General features: G+C 44.8%; 1 long non-coding RNA gene across 1 annotated transcript; it reads right to left on the reverse strand.

Annotated features, from left to right (window-relative positions):
• Positions 1–4340: 4340 nt before the first annotated feature.
• LOC101156561 (uncharacterized) lies at positions 4341–15613 on the reverse strand. The gene is made up of 3 exons (XR_013657314.1): positions 15477–15613; positions 15306–15388; positions 4341–4535 (listed from the first exon to the last, which is right to left on the reverse strand). It is a non-coding gene; the product is annotated as an uncharacterized LOC101156561 (long non-coding RNA).
• Positions 15614–19381: the final 3768 nt, after the last annotated feature.

Consider the following 19381-nt stretch of genomic DNA (forward strand, 5'->3'; position numbering starts at 1 on the left):
CATCCATATTTCGAAGCCCCCATCAAATACTATGAACGAGCTTAATGCCATAAACTTCTTTCATTTGGCAAACTATTTATACGAGCTCAAGAAACATCCATTAGTCGAAGTTTCCATCTAAGTATTAAGAACAAACTCAACGCCATAATTTCGATGCTTCATTGGGCATACTAATAAACGAGCTTAAGAAACCAAATACGAGCTCCATCGCATACTATAATACAATTTAAGAACATCCTAATTTGAGGCTTCCTCCTGGCAATAATTTTCTTTTAACCTCTATAATCCAAGAATTTACATTCATTCTGCTGCTGACAGATTGATTGATTCAAATCAGAAGTGTCATTGGAACGCAGAGGAGGTCCACCGCCCCATCACTTTCAGTGCAGCAATAGGTACGCCGAGCAGTCATTGTTGCAGCACCAGATCAAGGAATGCAGGGGTGACATCATTCGCCAGAAATGGAGAAGCTGACCGGGGAGTAGGGGTTCGCAGGCTCAGGATGCGATGCATAGATAAAGACAAAACCAGTAATAGTCTCGGCAAAGAATATACATATAACCCAAAAACTGATCAGTTTTAAAATGCTTGATAAATGGAATAATTGTGCTTTTAAAGAACAAATCTGAGAAAGTGAAATTAAGTAGATAGTTAAGGAAAAGTCCCATTTGTGGATACATCGCACCATAGAAACCACCAGAATCACAAAATCCAACAGTGAATTTATAGTGAAATAAGAACCTGCACCAAATCTTAACACCAATTTTATATATACCAATGATAAGAGAAGTAACCTTTGACAGTTCCAGAGGGACGCACCTTCAGAAGGTCATCGAGGAGCAGGCGGTGGGAAGGGTAACCAAGGACCAAGGAGATTTGTAGATGAGGAAGGTCAACAACCCACGTAGCAATGGATTGCAGCTCGGCTGGATTTGATTCTTGTATTTGATATTAGTGGTTCTCAAATAGGTGAACAACAAAGCACGGACTACTGAAATTTTTATTCTCCAAGGGTGTCTGGATACTGCAAGAAGACTTGAGATTCATGAGGGATCGTAGGGTTTGATAGTATTTTAGCTAGGCTGAACCTTGTGCATTTAGAAGGCTATTATCCCACTTCTTGAAACAGCCTTAATATAATCTCCACGGCTGAATTCTCTCATAACTACATGATCCCTTAAAAGACCATAGAGCTGTGGATTTGGGTTTAACGTCCTATATTCTGGCGGCCGGACATACACAAACAACTCTTCATAAATCTTTTTCCCCAAAACCAGAGGGCGCAGCCTCAGAAGAACAAGTGGAGGGTGACTGAAGACACGACAGTCATCATCATAACAAAACCACTCCAAGCATTGAGAAAGAAAGACAAGAATCGCAAGACATGAATATCCAGAACAACAGGAAAACAGGGCCCAGGATTGAACTACCTGGAACAACAACACAAGATGAACGGATGACCGTGGGACCAAAGCACATGGCAAATTTCAGGTGGCCCAATCAGTGACAAATCATATTTATTCAACCAAAGAATGAATAAACGATGCACCGCACAAAAGCGAGAGATGACATAATGGGGAGATTAGCATGCATCAATGAACCATCCAGATTCATAAAAGAAAATAAATCCGGACGGGTGGAGGACCATACATTATAGATAACGCGGAAACCCAAATTCGAAAATAAATTTTTAACCACAGAGATGCAAAAGATCAGGGATCCAGAGGAAAATTGACCACCAAGAAATCATCAATAACACGCAAAACGAAGGGGAGCCCATACAAGTCCAGAACAGGGCTCCTGATAACACTGTCGATATTATGAGGACTGCCACGACACCTGAAAGTAAACCGATAAACACTCGAGCCCCAACTAAATGCCAAGAGACACCACTGGGAGGTATAGAGAGGCAGGACAATGAGAACATCAGCGAAAACATCATCATCCTCAGCCAAATATCGCGTTCAGAGGAAAATCGTGGAGATGGCATGGTCAGCCGAAGTAATAACAAACTAAATGGTAAATGGCGTATACTTATATAGCGCTTTCTACCTTCTTACGAAGGCCCTAAGCGCTTTACAGTCACAGTCCCATTCACCCATGCACACACACATTCACACACACATTCACACACTGATGGCGGCTCCGCTGCCGAACACTGGCGCAAACTTCCCACCAGAGGCAAGGTGGGGTTCAGTGTCTTGCCCAAGGACACTTTGACACATGGGTGTGCAAGGCGGGAATCGAACCTGCAATCTTACGATCATGAGTCGACCGCCCTACCGCTGCACCACGGCCGCCCCAAACTAATCCTAAAGGCGCACGAGGAATTAGGCCACTGATGCCCAGAAGATGAACCACGAGACACTAACAGGTCTAGATCAAGTCACGTCAACCTGAACACTTCCTAGGGGGCCACCCTCAGTGGCGGATTTGAAAACGATGCCCCGGAAGAAACCCATCACATAGCCTCCATAAACCTCCAAACCAACCAGAGAGGACAACAAAATAACTGTCCAGTTGAGAAAACAAGGCAGCGAAGAAACTGAATCACTCACGAGTGTGGCTGACGCAAGTCCCCGAAGGCCAGGCTGGACCCACTGGGGTACACAGAGCAGGGCGACAGGATGGAAGGGCGGAGCCGAACCAGACCCTGAGCATGCGGAGGCAACGAACAAGGATCGCCGAGTGAATAAAAATGAGCCATAGGCGATACATAAAAGAGACCGATCATAGGAAAAAAGGTCCACAGAGGAGAGACAGGTCCAACAAGACTAATCCAAGCCCAGATTAAACCATCAAATGTACACAGCAGCTTCAACACAAACAAACAAAAAAATAAACAAACAGAGAGCCGCCGTAATAGTAAGGCCAGCATTAAATAAAGACAGTCAAGATTTACATTCAGCTCCTAATTAACACACAGCAACAGAGAAAACGCCAAAAGCCACAACAAATTCAGCCAGCATGAGAAACCTGTCCGGACGAGGACCGCCAACCTTCACAACCACAGGAAAGACTCCACAACCCCTAAAACAATAACCAGCGACGCAGAACTACACAGCACAAAATGAACCAGGCAGACCCATGAAGTCCAAGAAAATAGAACTACAATTCCCAGGGTCCTTAGGGGCGTGACGTCACCGAAGCAGGAAGCAGGAAGAGACTTGGAAAAAAACCAACAGAAGAAAAAAAAAAAACACGGGAAAAGGATCGCATGGCCGCTCACCAGAGATTCTGACGACAACGGCAGACAAGAAGGCCTGGACAGCTCCTGATCGAGCGCACACCACGGGACGCTCACCCCCCCGTAGATGCACACCCGACCGCGGTGACACGAACGTACGGGCGCCGCTACCCGCCTGCTGAAAAGTCGCAAGGAGGAGAGGCAGACGCGGCAAAAACGAAAGCCCCCCACATAAGAAAAAGGGGGATCATCAATCCGAAAAGAATGGGGGGAATACATCAAGACGCTGAAAGAGAAGGAGACGAGCGGGCATGGAGAAACGGCGACGAATGCAGCGCTGAAGGTAAGAAAGAGAATGAACAACTGCACACCTGGACTTAAATAGGACGCTGAGCAGGTGAGTTATTACCTGAACCGCCCTAGGGGAGTAACCTGTAAAACACTGCCGAGTGTCTGCCAGAAATTGCAACGGGGTCGCTCATTTCTTCAATGATTTGTGATCTTCACTGGTGTCCATGGATTACATGAAATCTTTCCACCTTTCTCCACCTTTGTCATGGTAGGGAGAACACGTCAATGGAAGGGTGGGGTCATCTAAGATAGCACAAGGGTTAATTTAGTGTGTTATTTGTGTGATAAAAGATTTGAGCTTTATAATATTTATTTCATATTATTTATTCAATATTGTCTTTGATTTAATATTTTCCTAACTAACTGTATTTTTGCCATGCTTATGGTCTTTTATTTTTTATGTTCTGATAACTGTTATAATGCGGTGCAGAATTCTGATAAAGGTCTCTTGTATCAATTTCTTTATTTCAATGACAATAAAACATGTCAGTTGCCATGGACAAAGTTCTGTTGTGACTCTTTGGGGGGGGGGGGGGGGGGGGGTCTTGCCCGGGGAGTAATTCAGAGTAGAATTGCCACACACCCCTGCTGCCCCTCTACAAAAGGGAGGGTGAGCCCCAGTGGGTACTGGCGAGCTAGCCCCCTGGCCTGTCCCCACACTCAAACACATTCTTCTGGTTGCCCACCGCCCCCCTCCAGCCCACCAACCCCCCAGCACTGCATGCCCGGCCACCGCTTCGACTAACAGGATCCCCACACACCAGGCGGAGAGGACCAGGTGGGTGAAGACCTGCCGCCCCTCCCCGAACCTATCAATGTGTTGTGGTGTGTGTGCAGTTTTTGTGCTGCAGGCAAACTGGTATGGAGTTAATTCCGCAGCACTGGGACAGCAGACTGTTGCTGAATGTGCAGCCCTTCCACATGAACAGGTTGCCTCTCCAAGGTGCTTGACAGTCGAATGATGCAGCCTTTGATGGATGTCACGCTTCAGTAATTCCTAGAGAATTAAATAAAAACACAACAAACACGGATTAGATAATTTAGCTGGCTGAGATTAAATTACATAACTTTCAAATATTTGAAAGAGGAATTTTTTTAACACTCTTGCTATGATAATTTGAGTTTTTAGTGAAGAACAACTTTAAAAAAAAGCAGAGACAAGACACTGATCACAGGAAGCCTGTGTGTAATACTTACAGTAACTTCTACTCTTATCACTATTGACAGCTGATTTCTCCTATCCAGCCTTTCTGTGACTACTTATCGACTAAAAAATGTATCAATTAATGAAAGAGAGGGACCGAGCACTGAAAAATGCAATAAAAGATAAATCTCAGAGTCTAAGATATCAATTTATAACAATAAGAAGTAAAGTGGTAAAAAGCATACGGAAGCCCAAGGCAGATTTTTTCTTGACAATAATTGAAAGTGCCAAAGGGGATTCCAAAAAAACTTGGAGCCAATTGAAAAAACTGAAGGAAAGGACACAAAACACAGAAAAGCTTTAGAAATAAAGGTAAATGGACATATTACTAAGGATCCAGTCACAGTAGCAGACACCTTTAATAGATTTTTCATTGAATCGGTTTCCTTATTTGCCAATCATTTCAAATCTAATGATTTGCATGCTTGTCCCATAAATACAACAGACCCTATATTTAACTTAATGACTCTCACTGAAACTGAAGTCTCACAAACAATCAGGTCACTTAGATCAAGCAAAACAAAAGATGTATTTGGGATGGATACTTTTTTGCTCAAAGAACTCAGCTCAACTTTAACATCTCCCTTAACCATTATTATCAATCAATCCATCTCTGAATCAATATTTCCAAGTGCATGGAAGTCATCAGTGGTGATTCCCATCTACAAAAAAGGAGACTCCATGTTACTTTCAAATTATAGGCCAATCAGTATCATACCCACAGTGTCCAAGATCGCGGAAAAACTTATTGCCCAACAGATTATTTCACATCTCAACAGTTCATCCTTTTCTCTTCATCCAATGCAGTTTGGTTTCAGAGCTCAGCACTCAACAGAGACCGCTGACTGCTTTTTCATAGCAAACATAAAATCTCTATTAGATAAGGGTGGTGTAGTTGGGGCTGTGTTTCTCGACCTGAAAAAAGATTTTGACACAATAAATCATAAAAAACTACTGACTAAACGAACCAAATTCAATTTCTCATTGAAAACTATAGAATGGATAGAATCGTATTTATCAAATAGATCTCAGTCAGTCAGGATAAATCATCATCATTCCCCTCCTCTCCATATCTCTACAGGTATTCCGCAAGGTTCCATTCTAGGGCCTCTACTTTTCTCTCTCAACATTAATGACCTCCCTTCTGTTTGTTCAAATGTCTTCATTCAGATGTATGCTGATGATACTGTCATTTATGCACATGGCAAAAACACATCTGAGGTGGCAGAGAATCTCACCAGAACGATGGGACATGTTCCAGAATGGTTGGAACAGTCGAGTTTAAGTCTCAATGTAAACAAAACAGTTGCAATGTTCTTTTCCAAAACAAACCGGAAAAATATTCTGGCTGATGTTGTTGTGGCAGGAAAGAAAATAGAAGTTGTTGAAAAATTCTAATATCTTGGCATTTTAATAGATACAACATTCAATTTTAAATCGCAAATCCAGAAAGTATGTAACCGTGTTAAGTTTAACGTGTCTAATTTTAGATTTATTAGGGCAAATCTGTCACTGCAAGCTGCTACAATGTTCATGAATGCAATGATCTTACCCCACATGACATACTGCCTCACTACCTGGTCGCAGGCAAACAAATCAGCATTAAAACCTCTGGAGTCACTTTACAAACAATTAAAATACTGGATAAAAAAACCATTAAGACATCATCACTGTGACATTTTACAAAAACATAAACTGTTAAGTTGGGAAAACATCACTAAGTATACAAAACTATGCCTGTTTTATAAAATCATCAATGGACTCTCATCCCCTCCACTCAGTCAGTTTGTTAAAATGAGAACATTCTCCCAAAGAGTGACAAGAGGGTCGGTTCGTCAAGACTGTATAGTTCCTCTGCGGAGAAGTGCCTTTAGCCAGAGCGCCTTCTCCGTAACAGCAGCACAAGAGTGGAACTCAGTTCCTCACATTATTAGACACCTCACTACATACACTCTGTTTAAAAAGCACCTAAAAAACTGGTTCATATCATTATAAACATGTCTACATTGAACTATTTTAATACCTGCCCCTCCTTGTCTGATCTATCACCTTTGTGTCTTATATTTGTTTTTTGTTAAACGAATAAATAAATAAAATAAATAAAAACAGCCACAAAACATTATAATGTATGTAAGGCCTGTAGGGGTTGAAAGATGGGTTAAATAATAAAATGAATAAGGATATTGAACAGCTAGGGGAATGATCCGGGGAGAGTACACACACACCACCAAAGAGGACCCGAGTTCTTGGCCACAATGACAATTTATTTCAATAAAAATATGAATGGCCACTGGGTTCCAATTAAAACTAAAAAGAGCATAAAATCATTCTAAATTCTAGGGAACGATTACAAACAGTGAAACAAGATAAAAATCTCAGAACCAGTTAAAACAGGATAACGGAAGGCTAAAAGTCCAAAGAACAGTTAAGACTGGTTTAAAAAGGCAGCTTAAAGGGAAGGATCACGGATCCCAAACCAAGGGGGCGTCCTATCCAAGCCAGACTTGGCTCTTGGGATCGACTTCTCCCGACGCTGATCTGAGGATCCCTCTGGTCATGCACGCTTAGACCTGGGAGGCGGGGCACCCCTCTGCCTCTGGGGTTTGCGCATCACGCAATTAATCTCAGCTTGACATTCCAGTTGTTCCACCAGTGCTGAGTTGTACGGAGAGTGAACAACAGTAGCACAAGCCAAGAACCCTGGCAAGACTTGGAATAATGTAACAATAATTTCAATACTACATCTACACACACATCACATACGCTCATCACTGCTTATTGTCTATATTCACAGGGTGTTAAACCAGGTCCCGTCGAGAAGATGGCTGTGATGTCTGCCAAACCAAAGCAGAGGACCATGATCGAGGGAGTAAAGTGAGAATTTGGCTAGTAGTTAGTAATCTATTTATTAACCTAGGGCTGTCAAAAGATTAATCAAGATTAATCGCATCCAAACGTTTGTGTTTACATAACGGGATAGTTCACCCAAAAATGAAAATTCTGTCATCATTTACTTACTCTCATGTTATTACAAACCTGTATAAATCTCTTTGTTCTGATGAAACACAGACGAAGGAAGATATTTTGAGACATGTTTGTAACCAAACCGTTTGTGGACCCCATTCACTTCCATAGTAGAAAAAAAGAATAGTATGGAAGTAAATGGGGTCCACAAACGGATTGGTTACAAATATTTCTAAAAATGTCTTCCTTGATGTTTACCAGAACAAAGAGATTTATAACTGTCAGGGTTGAGTCGGGACACAAATGCAGGACAGCGAAAAGAGCTTCAAAAGCAAACAAGGTTTAATCACAATAGTACTTGAAATGACTGAAGCGAACTTACAAAACGACCCAGTGACAAGAAACAAACAGACCAGGGTTTAAATACACAAATGGGAATGACAAACAGGTGAGCAGACAGGTGCCGGTGATGACTGGTGAAGTTACCTAGTGAAACAGTGAGCCCTGAAAGGAAGTAACAAAATAAAAGCCCAAAACCGGAAGTGAGAAAACACCCACCAAACCCGCCCTGGCTCCGGCTCCTGACAATACCCCTCCCTCAAGGGGCGCCTCTGGGCGCACCACCAGGCTTGTCAGGGTGCCGCTTGTGGAAGTCCTTAAGCATGCCCTTATCCAAGATCCTTGACGTAGGCTCCCAGGACCTCTCCTCAGGCCCATAACCCTTCCAATCCACCAGGTATTGAAGGCCCCGACCTCGACGTCTGACGTCCATAATGCGCTTGATCGTCCAAGCGGGCAAACCGTCGATGATGCGGGGTGGTGGTGGTTGGGCGGGCGCGGGCTGGAGAGGACTCGTGATGTAAGGCTTGACCTGGGAAACATGAAACACAGGATGCACTCGCATGGTTCGTGGCAGACGCAAGCGGACTGCCACAGGGTTGATGACCTTCTCCACCACAAATGGCCCGATGAACTTGGGCGCGAGTTTCCTTGACTCCGTCCGCAGCTTGATGTTGGAGGTGGACAGGAGAACCGACTGACCCGGCGTGTAGGTGGGTGCCGGTAGCCGGTGCCGATCAGCCAGTCTCTTGTTTGCTGCAGACGAGCGTAGGAGTGCTGCACGAGCCTCCCTCCAGATGCGTCGACAGCGTCGGTAAAGGTGTTGCACCGAAGGCACGGCCACCTCCCTCTCCTGCTCAGGGAATAATGGTGGTTGGTAGCCCAGGGAACCCTCAAACGGGGACATACCCGAAGCTGATGACGTCAAGGCATTATGGGCATACTCCACCCAGGGCAGGAGGGTGCTCCATGACGACTGGTGACGGGAGCAGACGCACCGGAGGGCCACCTCAAGGTCCTGGTTAGTCCTCTCCGCCTGCCCGTTAGTCTGGGGATGGAAGCCTGAGGAGAGACTGGCCGAGGGACCAAAGGCCGCACAGAAAGCCTTCCAAACCTGTGACACAAACTGTGGCCCACGGTCAGAAACAATGTCCACTGGTATTCCATGTAGTCTGAACACATGTACGACAATGAGCCTGGCTGTTTCAGAGGCAGACGGCAGTTTCCTCAGAGGCACGAAGTGGGCTGCCTTAGAGAAACGATCCACCACAGTCATAACCACCGTCTTGCCAGCGGACGGAGGCAGTCCCGTGACGAAATCCAACGCTACATGTGACCAAGGACGACTCGGGACAGGTAAGGGATGTAACAACCCAGGTGGTGGTTGAGTGCTGACCTTATTTTGGGCGCAGATCATACAGGCCGAAACAAATTCCTTGGCATCCCTAGCCAAACCGGGCCACCAGAAACTGCGACGCAAGAAGGTGATAGTCCTGTGCACTCCGGGATGACAGGTGAACCGTGTAGCATGGGCCCACTGGAGGGCCTGGCTCCTCATGGCCCTTGGGACATAAAGTCTGTTAGGAGGACCCCCCCCAGGGTCTGGCTCGTGGTTCTGGGCGTCCTTAATGTCCTTCTCTAACCGCCAGGAGAGAGCACCCAGAACACAAGCGGTGGGTATTATCGTCTGAGGGGTCTGAACCTCAACTAAGGGCTCCGACTGTCGGGAAAGGGCATCAGGTTTCACGTTCTTGGAGCCAGGGCGATAGGACACCACAAAATCAAAACGAGCAAAGAAAAGTGACCACCGTGCCTGTCTTGGGTTCAGCCGTTTTGCGGTCCGGATATAAGACAAGTTTTTATGATCCGTCCAGACCACAAAAGGCTGACCCGCCCCCTCTAACCAATGCCTCCACTCCTCCAGCGCCAGTTTAATGGCCAATAGTTCTTTATCCCCGACGTCATACCCCATCTCCGCAGGAGTAAGCCTGCGGGAAAAAAAAGCACAGGGGTGCAGTTTGTTGTCCTCCTTATGTAGCTGGGACAATACCGCACCAACCCCCACGTCTGAGGCGTCGACCTCCACAATAAATTGGACGGAGGGATCCGGCTGAACGAGCACCGGCGCCGTAGTGAACAGGTGTTTAAGTTTACAAAAAGCGGCCTCAGCGGCTTCAGTCCAGCGAAACGGGGATGAGGTAGAGGTCAAGCCAGTAAGTGGAGCCGCAACCGAACTATAATGACGGATGAAGCGACGTAAGTAATTGGCGAACCCCAGGAACCTCTGTAACTGCTTACGGGACTCTGGAGTAGGCCAGTTGACCACAGCACTAATCTTGGCGGGTTCCGGACGAACCTCCCCCTCAGCAATCACAAAGCCCAAAAATGACACGCTGGGGGAGTGGAACTCACATTTTTCAGCCTTGACAAACAACTTGTTCTCCAGGAGCCGCTGGAGGACCAGGCGAACATGCCGCCTATGTTCGTTGAGGTTCCTGGAGAAAACAAGAATGTCGTCAAGGTAAACAAACACAAAATGATGTATGTAATCTCGGAGCACGTCATTTATGAGTCTCTGGAATACCGCCGGAGCATTAGAAAGTCCAAAAGGCATTACTAGGTATTCATAATGTCCCAGGGGAGTGGTGAAAGCGGTCTTCCACTCATCGCCTTTCCTTATGCGCACCAAATGGTATGCATTTCGCAGGTCCAACTTGGTGAACACCCGCGCCATCTGCAGAGACTCGAACGCGGAGTTCATAAGAGGCAGGGGATACCTGTCCTTAATCGTTATGGCGTTGAGCCCCCGAAAATCAATACAAGGACGCAGCGTCCCGTCCTTCTTGCCCACGAAAAAGAAACCTGCTCCAACAGGCGATGAGGAGGGTCTTATGAGGCCCGCCCGGAGAGAGTCAGTGATGTACCGGTCCATGGCCCCTCTCTCAGGTTTAGATAGACTGTAGAGATGACTCCTGGGAAGGGCGGCTCCAGGCAACAGTTCAATAGCGCAGTCGTAAGGCCTGTGTGGGGGTAAGGAAAGAGCTCGCGACTTAGAAAATACCTCTCTCAGATCGCGGTATTCAGGCGGAACACTGGAGAGGTCAGGTGAGGGCGGCTGCCCTACCGGGTCGGCGGAGTCAGCCCCTGGATACAGAGCTGAACGCAGACAGACTCCATGACAGTCATCACTCCAACTCACAATACGGTTAGTAGGCCAATCTATATGGGGATTATGGAGAAGGAGCCAAGAAAAACCTAACACTACAGGATTATGGGAGGACTCGAAAAGATAGAATTCTGTGTGCTCGTGATGATTTCCAGACAAAATGAGGTGAACGGGCTCAGTAATTTGGTTAACAGTAGCAACTGACTCACCATTAAGGGAAATGACCTTCAATGGATGGGAAAGGGACCTGGTCCTGAGACCGATCTGTCTGGCCAGCTCTGCATCCATAAGGTTCCGTTCGGACCCAGAATCTAATAACGCCTGAATGGAAAACCCCTTACCCTCAGAAAAAATTTGCCCCTTCAAAATACAGGAAGTGGATGTAACACTAGTGGGCGCTTGACCCCCGCTCGTCAATGTGCCCACTCTTAAGGACGAGCAGAGGCTTTTGGGCAGTCCTTACAGAAATGACCCCGCCGACCACAGTAAAGACACTCACCCGCCGCCATCCGCCGTCTGCGTTCAGTGGGAGATAACCGACCACGCCCTAGCTGCATGGGCTCCTCCGATGGTGCTGCCGGAACGGCTGTGGAGGTGACAGAAGATGAGTGAGTGGTAATACGACCATGGTCAACTGGGGACACCCTGTACGAGGTACCCGCCTCGCGGCGACCTCGCCGACGGTCCTGCAGCCGATTGTCAATACGAATGGTCAAAGCAATGAGCGGCTCCAGAGAAGAGGGCAACTCCAAAGGAGCCAAATGGTCCTTTAACTCCTCCGATAATCCCTCCAGAAACGCGTCTGTGAGCGCTGCGGGGTTCCACCCGCTCTCAGCAGCGAGAGTCCGGAACTCGATGGCATACTCTGCCACCCGGCGGTCCCCCTGAGTCAGCCGCATCAGCGCCCGCGCCGCCTCCCTGCCGGGTTTCGTATGTTGAAAAACCAGGGAAAATGCCTCTAGAAAGGCAGGGAGTGATGAGCAGGTCTCCCCCCCACGTTGCCACTCCGCAGTGGCCCACGCTCCGGCTCTGTCGGAGAGGTGAGAGATGATGAACGCCACTTTGGAGCGGTCCGTGGGAAAGTCAGCAGCCTGTAACTCGAAGTGAAGTTCACACTGGGTGACGAACGCTCGACAGTCCCCGGAGTCGCCAGAAAATCTCTCAGGACGTGCCAGTCGAATCCCCGAACTGGAAGACGTCTGGACCGGAACCACCGGGGCGGGCACAGGAGGGGATGGATGAGATGGAAGCGGCTGCTGGATCTGTCTAGCCAAGGCATCAAGGCGGTTGCCGATTAAGCTCAGCTGCTGCTCCTGGCGCCCCGACATCTCCAACATCCCACGTCGAAGGCAGTTCAGCTGCTCCTCCTGCTGACTGATGATCCAATCCCGGTCACTGCTCTGGGCTCGTGCGCTCTCCGCGTCTGCTGTGTCCATGGTGACTGGGTCGTAATGTCAGGGTTGAGTCGGGACACAAATGCAGGACAGCGAAAAGAGCTTCAAAAGCAAACAAGGTTTAATCACAATAGTACTTGAAATGACTGAAGCGAACTTACAAAACGACCCAGTGACAAGAAACAAACAGACCAGGGTTTAAATACACAAATGGGAATGACAAACAGGTGAGCAGACAGGTGCCGGTGATGACTGGTGAAGTTACCTAGTGAAACAGTGAGCCCTGAAAGGAAGTAACAAAATAAAAGCCCAAAACCGGAAGTGAGAAAACACCCACCAAACCCGCCCTGGCTCCGGCTCCTGACAATAACAACATGACAACATGGGTGAACTATCACTATAACATATGTGTGTACGGTGTGTAAATATTATGTATATATAAATACACATACATTCATGTATACATTTAAGAAATATTTGCATTTATATACTGTATATACATTTATATAATTTATATTATATATAAATATAAATATTTTATATATAAATATAACCTTTTTTTTAAATATATACATGATTTTGTGTGTTTATATATACATAAGTTACACACCGTACACACACATGTTATGTAAACACAAACTTTTATTTTGGATGTGATTAATCTTTTGACAGCCCTAAATTAACCCTTCAGACCTGAATTGTTTAAAGTTTCTGAAAAATCTTAAAGTACATTTTCCAGCTCACGAGGCTTCTATAATTGAGACCAAATAAAAATAAAATGTTAGGCTTTAATTGTAATTTTTTAGTCCATTTCAATAAACGTCAGGTCAAAACAGGTGTACTTTTTGTAAGTGTACAAAAATATACCAACATATAATTAAATAATAAACATTTTGTTGGTTTGAGGTTTTTGTGGGAATTTTATAGGCTATAGTTAGAAAAAATACTATGGAAGTCAATGGCGACTTTTAACTGTCTAGTTACCGACATTCTTTAAAATATCTAATATTTATTTGTGTTTCTCTATTTGTTTCAAATAGGTCCACATTGTACAAAGCCATCAGTGGAGAGTTGCTGGACCTGTCCACTCTCAGTGTGTCAGAGACCTACAAAGAGTTCACCCCTGTTTCTGCACCAGCCATCTGTACAATGGGTATCACCTGTGAGGTCCCGCTAGTGGACTCTGCACTCGGTTTGGTATAAGCAGGCAGCCCCCTGTCATACCAACAACCCAAGGCAAGAAGACGCCCTTTTGCTCACATTGATGCTCCACCACGCCCAGATTTGCCATTGGCTGGCTGCAGACTGGAGACATCATGCAGTATGTTTGTTTTCACTGAGCATTAACAGCTGCACTTCAAGTCACTTGAGGTTACCTGGGAGATGGCAAACAAAATAGAATATGCAACTAGGAGTCAAAGTACATCAGCAGACTGGCATAGACTAAGAAAACCCAGACTCACGTCCTCACATTTTGGAGAGATATGCCATGCTAAACCATGCACCTTAGATAAGATGGCAGAAGAGGGGTCTGGAAATGGAAGCTGATGCCATTGAGGAGGACTTCAAGCTTAAGAAGGTGAACTACTACCCTTGTGGCTTCATTATACACCCCGACACTCCATGGCTAGGTACATCCCCAGATGGGGTTGTCTTTGACCCTACAGAAAATACTGAATTCGGCCATGTGGAAATAAAATGTCCAAATGTTAAGAGCTATGTGGATTATCCTCATCTGAAAATGAAAGACGGCAACCTGGAATTGAAGCAGGGTCATGGGTACTACTGGCAGGTGCAGGTCAGCTGCTCCTAACAGGGGTGGAGTGGTGCGATTTGTGGTGTTTACGGAGGAAGACACCCTGATTCAAAGAATATGCTTGGACAGTGATGTGATGCAAAAAATAAGAGAGAGAGCAGACTTCTTCTTTTTCTACACATACCTACATAAATATTTGCTGTAATAAAATGAATTCTCAGTAGAACTGTCTTGTTCTTGTTGATATCTCATTATAATGTGCGTTGTTTCAAGTTATTTAAATTTGTCACGTAACTGATTAGAAAATATGTGCTAAACAGAGTTGTAATACTTTAAGGATTTACCACTTGACTTAAAGTGTACACAGCAAAGGTGAACACACACCAATGTATTGCTAGATGTTAAAGGGATAGTTCACACAACAATTAAAATTCTGTCATCATATACACACCCTCGTGTTATAAACCTGTATAAAATTTCTTGGTTCTGATGAACACAAAGGAAGATATTTTGAGAAATGTTTGTAACCAAAACATTTGTGGACTCCAATCTCTTCCATAGTTTAATTTTATTCCTACCATGGAAGTGAATGGGGTCCACAAACGGTTTGGTTACAAACATTTTTAAAAATATCTACCTGTGTTTATCTGAACAAAGACATTTTTACAGCTTTGTAACAACATGAGAGTGTGAAAATTATCAGGTCATTTTCATTTTTGGGTGAACTGTCCCTTTAGACTAATATTCAGTAAGTCAGGCCGGCTTGAGGGGAAATTAAAGAACACAAAAGGAGACCAAGGTAATATAGATTTCAAATAAATAATTTATTAATTAAAAATGTCAGTAAATGTAAGGCAAAACTAAATTGTGGTGTGAATCAGTAAAAAAAAAGGTAAATGAGGAAGAGGAGCAGCCAGCCATGAAGCAAACAGTCAGATCTCTACCTGGCTCTAATGTTCTCTCCAGTCATTGACCAGAAGTCCATTTTGGTAGTTGGAAGCTGCAGTGAAAAGCTGGCTAATGCTCCCTGAAATAGACAAAGAGATTACAGTGTCAAAAAGTTTGTTCTCCTTAACCCGCCTGATTAGCCTTTCAACATGAACTCGCAGCCGCACAATTGATTGGGTCTCCAGGACGTCCTGTGCTGCCATTTGATTGTTGTTGGAGCGGAAGGCAGGCCTGTGAAGTTTTCCTGGCACAAGGTTTTCCACCCTAAAGCCCTTGTCCACCATCACAGCCATGTCAGGGGACAGGAGAGCTGTCTGTTGTCCGATGGATATTAAATCGGTGCCCAAGCTCTCTCTGTCTGCATCCAGTTGATAGATAATTGAGGAAAAGAAATAACTCATCTATGGGCAGCAACTTAGTTGATCTGTTTGCTGTTGTCTTCTCTGCCACAGAGGCTGATGCTTCTCTAGCCACACTTGTCACACGGATCATCCTTGATGTTGCTGGTTCGATGAGCCTCCAGAATGCCATCAGGTGGTCATAAGAATGGAATCTTTTAAACAAAATCCACAAAAATAACATTGTTGTTAGTCATGGTAGGCTAATTTAGTTACACATAATCAATTATCTTTATTTTTACTCTACTTACTACATTTGTTTAACATGAAGACATTAAAAAGTTGTGTCTACGCATCTGACTGTCAGTCATAAATTACTTTACTTTTGATATTTGATGTACACTTTAAGGAAAATACTCTTCCTCTTGTAAGGTGGACTTTTAGTGGAGCAACATTTTACATGTGTGGTAGCCCGTCTTTACTTTCACTTAAGTGCATGACTTTGTACATGATGTTCTGTCCATCACTGTTAATATGGTACAAGACATCAGCTTCCTGCAATTCAAAAAACCTTAATTATGACATACCTGGTATAAAATCGGATGTCCTCGTCCGATCCTGCAAACCGCTTCAGTCCAAAACAACTCCGCAGCTGGAGAGCATCAATGTGTAGTTCCAGCTCCTTAACTTTCTGGGGAAGTGTATCGTTTTCCTCAGCTAACCGATCTGCGACCATTGCTATTGTAGCAGTAATACAATAATCATAATCTGGTGCCAGGGTGTCCAGTTGCATCTCTTCTTCTGAGTCGATGTCATGGACAGGAGGAGGGGGGCTATCTGGTCTGGGTCTCCGCTCCCACACGCTCGCCCTCGGTGCCGGTATTTGAAAATCATTCCAGGAAAAAAAAAAAGAGTAGGATCAGGATGGCCCCTTTCTTCAACTTTCTCGATTTCCCGGTGTTGTTAACAAAATCACCCATTTGGAAATGCCTGCTGCAAACACGACTCGTCTTGCTTGGGGTGAAGTCCTCCCGCCGTTACCAATGCCATCCATTGGACTCTCACCGACACATCTACTGGAAAGCTATGAAAGCTTATAATACTGTTGTACTTTGACGAATTCGCACACAGGGGTACACAACAATGTTGTGATGTCTCTGTCACGCGTTGAAACACCAAACGCCTCTCTTTTACCCGAAATCCGCTCATATTTACTCAAAACTAGCAACTCAACAAAACTCCCCACAACAATAACACGACCAACAGGAAGTTGTCGGCCTCACACTCAACACACGGAAGTTAACCGGAAGTTCTATCGTGCACGTATGCTACAACACCGGACTGACGCATCACTGCCACCAAGTGGTGGGAGGCTGCAATCAGGTCCTGCAGCCTTCACAGCCCATAGATTCAGAATAGATATTTTTTTGCAGCCCACTACTTGGCGCTCACAGACAAAAATTTGAATCACTGCTCTATGGCAATGACGTCATTGACATGACACAGGATGACATGACTTATGATGACATGACGTATGACATATGATGACAGGTCATATGATGACATATGATGTTTTGTTGACAGTTAGGTGCAGAAACTGTCTTTGATCTGGGATTAGGCAAAGATGACATCATCACAGAAAAGTTCCTATATAGACCCTAAAACGGACAGAAACATTGTAGAATCCCTTGGAGCCGATACGCGAAGCAGGTTTTCTGTGAACAAGATATTTCTTTGTGAGCTTCATTGTCATACCCTGAAGATTTTTTTTGTTCAGTCTTGTACTTGAAATTTGAAAAATCATGACTGAGAGTTCATTTGAAGTGCAGGAAAACTTCCTTCTTATTGGCCATAAAGGCTCCTATTTGGTAGAAAAGTTTCTTGGTGAAGGAACTTTTGGAAAAGTGGCAAAATGCAAGAATCTGTCAACAAACAAAGAAGTGGCCATTAAAATAATCAAAAATGGCTTTGATAATGCAGGAGAAAAAGAATTAAAAGCCCTGATTGAGATTTCCAAACTTGACGCTGATAAATACAACTTGGTCAAGTGTGTCGACGTGTTTCGCTACAAAAGCCATGTTTGCATCGTTTTTGAAATATTGGATCAAAGCCTTTATGACTTCCTGGAAGATCGTACATTCCGTCCCCTGTTTGTGCAGGAAATCAGAGCTGTTGCTTGGCAGCTGCTCATTGCCCTGAAAGGCCTGAAGCGCATCAACTTGGTCCACTGTGACATAAAACTAGACAACATCATGCTGGTGAACCAAGATTCAAAGCCTTTCAGGGTCAAACTGATTGATTTTGGGTTGGCATCAAAAACTAAAGACATCCCCACCGGAACCAGACTGCAGAACATTTGTTTCAGGGCACCTGAAGTCATCCTGGGCCTGCCCTTGGATGAACGTCTGGATATGTGGACAGTTGGCTACGTCCTTGCCCTGCTTTACACGGGCTTTTGCATCCATCCATGGGACTCTGAATACAACATCATCAGAGCCATGGTGGAGATGCAAGGAATGCCTGACAGTGAACTTCTACACCAGGGGTTGTACACCAACAAGTTCTTCACCAGGACTGAAGAGGACTCCAAAGTTGTCTGGAAGCTGGATACACCAGAACAACAGTCCAAAAAAACAGGGAACCAAGTCAAAGACAAAGTGAACTGCAGGTCCTTTGACGACCTCAAAAATATGTACCATGATCAGAAAAAGATGACAGAAGTGGAGCAGTTGATTGACCTTCTTAAGCAGATGCTGGAGGTGGATCCAAACAAACGCATCTCTCCAAATGATGCTTTAAGACATCCATTCTTTATACTGGAGAAGAAGGAGGCTAAGACAACCAAACCTCAAGAGCCTGCAGCCGTGGAGGTCCACCAACAGGCAGAAGCAAAAGAGGTCACAAGTGTTCCTCAGGGACCAGCAGCTAATCCTCAGGAAAGATCCAGCGACAACAAAAAGACAAGCTTGGTCCAACAGCAAAAAGCTGAAAAAAGAAAGAATCCAGCTGCCTCAAGAAAAAGGAAAAATAGTGACCGACAGAGCCAGGACGGCGAAAAGAGTTGGCAAATGGAGGCAGCAGTTAAAAAGAAAAAGAGATCTTAGAAGACTTCCTATCAAGCATCAGGAACGCCATCTTAAAGAACCTGGTGCAACCCCCACCCCCAAAATTAGAAATAGGGGAAGAGTACGCCTACATTGAAAAATCTTTAGGCGTACCTTCACATTTTACAATCCAAAGTTCCTTCAACAATTCGGCCACTGACTGCCAGGTCTGTACCTCTGAACCCAAGAAGAAAATCTTCTTCCTAAAAGTTTATCTACACTCTGTGGAAAAATCCCCAAAATGAGCTTCAAAAACAGGGGCAGCACGTTGGTCTGTTGGTTAACATCGTTGGCTGGCAGAACCGCGACTGCGTGGGTTTTCTCCGAGGGCTTCGGTTACCCCCCACTTTTACAAATGTGATAGTAAATATTTGGGGACCTTTTCACAGGTGTAGACCAAAAACAAAAAATTCAGCTTCCAGCTTTTCCATGTAGCTGTGAAGTTTCACTCAGCAAAGAGGTACAGCTCAAATAATCCCCCCCCCCCCAAATAAATAAATAAAACAAAAATAATCAAACAGGATAAATATATAAAAGTAATACAATATTTGAAATTCAATCTAATAAAGTTAATAAAAAAAAACAACAATCCCCAAAATGAGCTTCAAAAACAGGGGCAGCACGTTGGTC

Source organism: Oryzias latipes, chromosome 7 (genome assembly GCF_053564925.1).
Source record: "Oryzias latipes strain Hd-rR chromosome 7, Olatipes_Hd-rR_3.1".
NCBI classification, from domain to species: Eukaryota; Metazoa; Chordata; class Actinopteri; order Beloniformes; family Adrianichthyidae; genus Oryzias; species Oryzias latipes.